Raw genomic sequence first — 8590 nt, forward strand, 5'->3', positions numbered from 1 at the left:
CATTAGCCATAAGGGTTTATTTATTTTTAATTAATTAATGGATTGCTTTTTGATGCTGATCCACTCACATAGGAGGCTAGACTTGGACGGAGAAACTGCAGCTGCCATAGGTATGGTGCAAGTTTCAATGATGCAACCGATGGGGCAGCTGAAGACACACCAATGGAATGCATGGATTTATACCAGGGAAGGACTTGGTAGCAGCAATTGAATAAAGATGCAGATGCAACTGCGGGAGAAGATTCAAAACCTCATAGTGCTGTGTAACCTTGCTAGTCAATGTCTCTGAGATCTCCAATTGAATCTTAACAAAGCATTAGCAACTATCACTTTCTTCTAAAATATTATCGTTTTTAACATGTCATTCTTAATACACTGAAAATGTGCAGTGTGTAATATTTCACTTACACGATACTTAAAATATACCAACCCTTGAATTTTTTTTATAACATCATTTTATGCTGTAAAATTCCAAAGGATTCCATTAAGGAATGTAAATCCCACTGCACATAAAGAGGGATTAGGGTAAAGTAAAGCAAAGCTGTAGAGTTGTCATGCTGATATGCAAATGGCACTAAACTGACTAGAAGCTATGATAACTTAAGCCTACAATCAACACAGAATAAAGTGTTAACTTTAAATTAAATGGAGTGGTGATATGATTTCTACTGGTATTTTTATGATCCAATTAAACAGATACGTCCAATAATATAGCATAGGACCACATCCAAAGCATTTGTGAGATCTCACAGAGCTTAAAAAATGAATGACAGGATGTTTTCATGCTTTCAAGACATTTTAAACGATTCTATTTCCTAAATGACAAATATTTTTCTTGTACTAAAACAAGCCGTATAATATTTTAAACTGTGTACGTACTAATAATACAATAAACGTATTGAAGGTAACAGGGCCGTAACTAGGGTGGTGCAGCCAGTGCGCCCGCTCAGAGCACACATGCCCGGTGGGTGGAACCAGCTGCCTTCACCCGCCAGCACCCCCACTAACTTGCCTCTCATCTACCGCCTGCTGCATTGTATAATAGTAGTGGTGTGCCCGGCTGGGTGCACCACTACTAATACACATTACAGCGGGCAACGCTGCAGCTGCCTGCCCACTGTTCTCTGCCCCCTCTACCAGCTTCAGCCACTGGGAGAGACGTCGTGACGTCTCTCCCAGTAATTCCCACAGTGCCCTGCGCTGAGAAGCCATCCTTCTGCAGAGAATAGACAATACTGGCGGTGACAGAGACTGCAGCTTCCCCTGACTCCCACAGTCACACGCTGACAGGTAAGAGCTGCATATAGAAGAGACACGTTGGGCTTTGAACTTTTATAATATGTGGCATAATGTGTAACGGAGTGGGGAATTTGTACTGTGTGGCATAATGTGTAATTGGGATGGGGAATTTGTACTGTGTGGCATAATGTGTAAGGGGAGTGGGGAATTTGTTCTGTGTAGAATAATGTGTAAGTGGGGGACTTTGTACTGTTTGGCATAAAGTGTAAGGTGGGATTTATACTGTGTGGCTTAATGTGTAAAGGGGGATTTATATTGTGAGGCATAATGTGTAAGTGGGGTGGACTCTGTACTGTGTGGCATAATGTGTAAGTGGGATGGACTTTGTACTGTGTGGCATAATGTGTAAGTGGGGTGGACTTTGTACTGTGTGGCATAATGTGTAAGTGGGATGGACTTTGTACTGTGTGGCATAATGTGTAAGTGGGGTGGACTTTGTACTGTGTGGCATAATGTGTAAGGGGGGGACTTTGTACTGTTTGGCATAAAGTGTAAGGGGGGATTTATACTGTGTTGCATAATGTGTAAGGGGGGATTTATACTGTGCTGCATAATGTGTAAGGGGGGATTTGTACTGGGCTGCATAATGTGTAAGGGGGAAATTTGTACTGTGTGGCATAATGTGTAAGGGGGGAATTTGTACTGTTTGGCATAAAGTGTAAGGGGGGGGATTTGTACTGTGCTGCATAATGTGTAAGGGGGGAATTTGTACTGTGTGGCATAATGTGTAAGGGGGGGATTTGTACTGTGCTGCATAATGTGTAAGGGGGGAATTTGTACTGTGTGGCATAATGTGTAAGGGGGGATTTGTACTGTGCTGCATAATGTGTAAGGGGGGAATTTGTACTGTGTGGCATAATGTGTAAGGGGGGAATTTGTACTGTTTGGCATAAAGTGTAAGGGGGGATTTGTACTGTGCTGCATAATGTGTAAGGGGGGAATTTGTACTGTGTGGCATAATGTGTAAGGGGGGGATTTGTACTGTGCTGCATAATGTGTAAGGGGGGATTTGTACTGTGTGGCATAATGTGTAAGGGGGGATTTGTACTGTGCTGCATAATGTGTAAGGGGGGAATTTGTACTGTTTGGCATAAAGTGTAAGGGGGGGATTTGTACTGTGCTGCATAATGTGTAAGGGGGGATTTGTACTGTGTGGCATAATGTGTAAGGGGGGGATTTGTACTGTGCTGCATAATGTGTAAGGGGGGAATTTGTACTGTGTGGCATAATGTGTAAGGGGGGAATTTGTACTGTTTGGCATAAAGTGTAAGGGGGGATTTGTACTGTGTGGCTTAATGTGTAAGGGGGGAATTTGTACTGTGTGGCATAATGTGTAAGGGGGGGATTTGTACTGTGCTGCATAATGTGTAAGGGGGGATTTGTACTGTGTGGCATAATGTGTAAGGGGGGGATTTGTACTGTGCTGCATAATGTGTAAGGGGGGAATTTGTACTGTGTGGCATAATGTGTAAGGGGGGTATTTGTACTGTGCTGCATAATGTGTAAGGGGGGAATTTGTACTGTGTGGCATAATGTGTAAGGGGGAATTTGTACTGTGTTGCATAATGTGTAAGGGGGGATTTGTACTGTGCTGCATAATGTGTAAGGGGGAATTGTACTGTGTGGCATAATGTGTAAGGGGGGAATTTGTACTGTGTGGCATAATGTGTAAGGGGGGAATTTGTACTGTGTTGCATAATGTGTAAGGGGGGATTTGTACTGTGTTGCATAATGTGTAAGGGGGGAATTTGTACTGTGTGGCATAATGTGTAAGGGAGAGATTTGCACTGTGTTGCATAATGTGTAAATGGGGTAATTTGTACTATGTGGCCTAATGTGTAAAGGGGGGGATTTGTACTGTGTGGCATAATATGTAATGGGAGGAATTTGTACTGTGGGCATAATGTGTAAGGGGCATTACTACCAGTAACATAACTACAGAGGGTGCAAGGGGTGCACTTGCTATGGGACCCGGCAGCTGAGGGTGCCTGCTGGCCCAGCAAGCAATCCCCTGCACACAGGGCCAGATTAACAATGGGGCAGGTGGACTACTGGTCCCTGCTGCAGTGCTGCCTGCCAGCACCATGGATGTCCACTGCCTCCCTGAAACCTCGGAGGACTGACACCCACCCTGGCTCAAATTCTGACGGGCAGACACACACTCCCCTCCCCCAGGATGCCACCAGTTAAAACACTAGAAATGGCAGCCATGTGACATAACAGCATGTGATGCCACACATGTGCCACCCGCAGCCCCACCACTGCACTCAAAAGCAGCCGAGGAGGACGAGCTCAGCTCTGAAGGTGTCCGGGCTGGGTGACTGATCCTGAGGTGTCAGTTGGAAGTCCTGCAGTGATGGATGGTTGCTTTCCGGGGTGTTACCTCTGAGAGTGTCCTTCCCTTCAGCCTGAGCCATAGACAGTGCATCTGTGAAAGGTATGCAGGCACTGACAAAACATTATTTTTCTATATTTTTTTGACACTGTAGTGTATATAAGTCTGTATGTGTGTACTGTATATATATTATTGTTTATACATATATATATATAAATGTATATATAACTCACTGCTACATGCTCCTTCCTCCCCGTCTACCCAATCTGTGTCGAACTTGTTTGTTTCCCCCTCCCTTTTAGAATGTAAGCTCTTACGAGCAGGGCCCTCTACCCTCTTGTGCTTCTCCCTACTTTAGTTTCATCTACTTCTTACTGCCCACTAGGGCACCTAACACTTGGTTGCTTATGCTCTGTTGCTTATCTGGATGTTATGGTCGCTAATGTAGAAATGTGTAATATCCATGTCCTGGTCCTGTATTCAGGGCCGGCCCTAGCCCAAATTCTTTGGTAAGCGAGTAGGTTTTTTGGCGCCCCCCCTATGCAGTGCCCGCGGTAGTGGTCCCCCCTGTGCAGTGCCCCTTGTGCCCCCATTAGTAAACTTATATAGTGCCCCCAGTAGTAGTCCCCCCCATGCAGTGCCCCAGTAGTGGTCCCCCCTTGTAGTGCCCCTAGTAGTAATCCCCCCTCTTGTAGTGCCCCTAGTAGTCCTCCCTTGTAGTAGTCCCCCCATTGTTGTGCCCCCAGTGGAGGTTCCCCCCAGTAGTAATCCTCCTTTCAAGTACCCCCAGTAGTAATCCCCTATTCTAATGCCCCAAGTAGTAATCCTCCCTTCTAGTGCCACCAGTAGTAATCATCCCTTCTAGTGCCACCAGTAGTAATCCCTTCAAGTGCCCCCCATATATATATAATAATTAATATCCCATCTCATTAAAATCTAATACTGCAGTGAGAACAGGGTTGCTGCTTAATAACATATAATATTTTTGAAATGTTACTTCTGCATCTTGCCCTTTATTCATCTCTACTAACCCATTGTCTCTCCTATCAATTTGTCTGGGCTGGGCTGTGCACTGTAGGAATGCAGTCCTCTCCATCATGAAAGAAGGGCTCTCTACCATCCTGTGCAGGCCCCACCTTCAAACTGGTTATGTCATGTGAGGGGTGGGCCACTGGCAGGAGAAAGTGGAGAGCTGCTTGGATGCTTTATACACTGCTCTGAGTTTCGATTCTAGGCATCCTGCTAGCCAGATGTAGGGGCCATGGAGCAGTGATGGTGCCACCCACAGGGACCAGTGTCCTGGCTGATGACTCGACCACACACCGCTCCCTGTTACTCTGGTCCTGTCATCAAACTAGAAGCCTATCAAATTCTGTTTTATTGTCAAACTGAAGGATAATGATATCCCTATATAACTTTCCTGTAAGACATATAGAGGGAATTAAAAATTTGTGATATCTGTGAAGTTCCCTAAGAAAGCTGACCATCAACCAATGATGTCACAAGGGGAGTGGGGGCCATACCCTGGTGTTACCTGCCGAGGGGTGACACCAAAGTGAAGATTTCTCCTCAATGACAGGAGCCAGGTGCTGCACTGTAGCATTACGTGCAGCACTCGGCTCCTGACACAGTGAGGGTGCCGCCACTGCACGCAGAGTTATCCCCGGGGGGCAGTCCACACCTTCAGAACCACCCAGAGTGATTACAACAGGGGTTGGGGGCGCAAGGCCACGTCATCTACCCATGAGGCCTGCCCCTTTTTTTACCAGAGTGCGGCTTCGTTACGCGCACTACAGCTCTCCCTGCACCATGTGTCACCGCGTGGAGGGACGCCACTGCCGTCAATTTTGCAAGTTTTCCCTTGCACCAAGTAGGGGTAGTAGGAAATAGGTAATGTTGGGTTACTGTAATTCTCAGCTATCTGTGTAGCTAAACATCACAGCTGTACATCATTGAGAATTAAATTCTCCCCATTAAAGCAGAAATGTGTCAATGGAACAACAACCAGAAAAGGTCCTACACAATGAAAGTGTGTAAGTTGAGGCAAAGTGTTTAACAAAAATAAGGTAAGTGTTCAGCAGCTAAAGATGTATAGGCAGATAGGATACATATGTGTAAAAACACATGAAACATAATAGGTGAATACATTAGGCAATAGAACCAGCTGTGCAAATGGAGCATTGGATGACTAGATGTGTCAAATTTAGGAAGTGCTTACCAAAAGTTTCCAAGGAAGGATAGCCAGTGAACTGGCGACAGGGTCATTGACCCCCAAGGCTCATTGATACACATAGTCCACTCCCACAGAAGAGCTACTGTAGCACAATTTGCTGAAAATTTTAATGTTGGCTATGATAGAAAGGTGCCAGAACACACAGTGCATTGCAGCAGTATGGGGCTGCATAGCTGCAGACCATTCAGAGTGCCCATTTTGACCCCTGTCCACCAGTGAAAGTGCCTACACTAGGCACGTGAGCATTAGAACTGGACCATAGAACAATGGAAGAAGTTGGCTTGGTCTGATGAATCACATTTTCTTTTACGAATGGGTGATTGTGCATTGTTTACAACGGGAAAAGCTGGCACCAGGATGCACTATGAGAAGAAGGCAAGCCAGTGGAGCCAAGGTTTCCCAGCTGAACATTGCCCAGTGCTCTGAGAACTCTTTTGTTGATAGCGATATATTAAGTTATCTGCCATGTTTTCCGATTGTCCATAGGCCAGCCACAGCCTACTCCTTTCCCACAATTCCATTCACCTTTGACTTGTGAGATAAAATGGTTTGGATATATGACCTACACTCTCATCCCTCCCCATTTTCTCGCATTTGGTGGCACCCTCTTTTTCCTGTTGGGTTTAGTACTGGCTTTGCTTTACTATGGTCCTGGCTGGAGTTGCTCAGTTCAGACATTTAGCTGGTAATTTTGACCCAAGCTCCTTTTCTGATTTTTGTGATAAATATTGCTTATTCCTGGCTCTTCACATCCAATTCCTGCAACTGAAGAGCACATACAATCTTACACTTCTAGGCTTAGACATCTATTTTCTTTTGAAAGGAAAACAATTTTTTTTTCCTGCTGGTTGTCAGGTGTGATGTCCTGCTTTTGTTGTGGGCCCCGGGTGGTGATAGGAGCAGACACAGAAGCAGATTTAAAACAAAACATGGAACTTTTAATAAGACATGAACAATGGGAGAAAATAAGTCCAGGGATGGCACTAAAGTGCAAATGGGAACTGAGGTGAATGCAATGAGTAAAAGTCCAGGTAGCGGCAGATAGGAGCAGTCCAGTATCCGGGTTTTGTGAGGGTGGTGAAAAAAGACTTGTCCAGCAGTGTGAGTTCCTGGTTAATAGGGAAATGTCCAGTTAATGACAGGCAGGGAAAATGAGGTGTAGTGGTTGAAATGAAAAATGCAGGTGCAGAATGTCAGTGGAGGCAAGGTGCAGGGTGAACAGCAGACTCAGGCAAGGGGAAGGTAATGGAGGATGCAGGGTAGTCCAGTGGGGTAGGAGAAGACAAGCAGGCAGGCAGGTACCGTTACACAGGAACAGATGGTGAGCACAGGGAACTCTCTCTCAGCTATGCTGAGAAACACGTTGCACTGGCAATGAAGTGAGGCTCTGAACCTCTCTAAATACCAAGTGCTGTGCCGTGACTGGTCAGAGAGAGCATGTGACAAACCAGGATTGGGCGATTAGGTCAAGTTACCCGGAGGCAAGATACCCATGCCAGAGCGAAATGGAAGCACCACCAGGCCTCACTAGCCCAAAGTGACAATATGTATGCCCGCACAGAACCACGCACAGCCAACGCCCCTCACCAAACACCAGCGCCACCGCCAGATGCCCCCCACCATAGTGACCTCAAAGGTAATACCCGTCGACCACCATGCCGAGAAACCCTGGTCGTAACATCAGGGAGCTCTATCCCTCCTTTATCACTCTGTTCTACCCCTTGTGGATAGACCCCTGGAATTGTTTGAGGTGGCCTGGGAAAGAAACTTACATCAGCCCCTTGATCAGAAGGAGTGGTCATTTATTAGGTAGCATGTAGCTGAGTCTTCTATTAGCATTTCTCTGAGGGAAAACAATTTTAAGGGTTACCCAAGATGATATTTTGTTCCTTCCAAACTACATCGAATGTATCCCAGCTCCTCCAACTTATGTTGAAGAGATGTGGTCATGTTGGTATTATTTTCATATTTGGTGGGACTGTTCTTTAGTACCCACCTTCTGGAGTAAAGTATCAGCAGTTCTAGGGTGGCATCTTGGCACCACGGTACCTACAGACCCCCTTGTTGTGTTACTGTGCTACCTAGTGACAGCTCTTAGCAGATCACTTAGTAAACTAGTGCAACAAATATGTAATGTGTACCACTCTCAAATTGCAAGAGATTGGAAGAAATCAGACTACCTCAATTGTTATACTATGCTAGCTCGAGTGTGGCACAGTACATTGATGGAATATATTACTTGTCTGCTATGTAGCAGAGTTCAAATACTCCATTAGGTATGGGAACCTTGGTATGCCTTTCATAATTCCTCTCTTCCTGGTACTTCTTAATGCTGTTGGTTCTGATTGTTCTATTTGTACATTAGTTTCTTTCTTGGATCCTGTCTGTAGCCCCTTAGAGCCACGGAGACACCCTTCTCCCACAACACCATTTCCCTCTCCCATATCCTTTTAAATGTTATTAAAGAAAAACAACAACATTATTTTTTACTTCCTGAAATGTTTTTTTCTTGTTTAGTATGATCAACTGTGCATTTTGTTGACTATTTTGCAATGTGTCATTGTTCGCATTGATTCTGTAGCTGCAATTTGTTTTTTCTTTCTTCCATATGTTTTTATTATAAATAAAGAGATTAACCAAAATAGTGAGTCCCAATGAGAAGGACTAGTTAGAAAATATTTTCAGAACTGATCAGAACGTGAAAATAGGTAAATCAAAGGAAA

The sequence above is a fragment of the Taudactylus pleione genome, unplaced genomic scaffold, assembly GCF_031769625.1.
Source record: "Taudactylus pleione unplaced genomic scaffold, aTauple2 ptg000408l, whole genome shotgun sequence".
Lineage (NCBI taxonomy): Eukaryota > Metazoa > Chordata > Amphibia > Anura > Myobatrachidae > Taudactylus > Taudactylus pleione.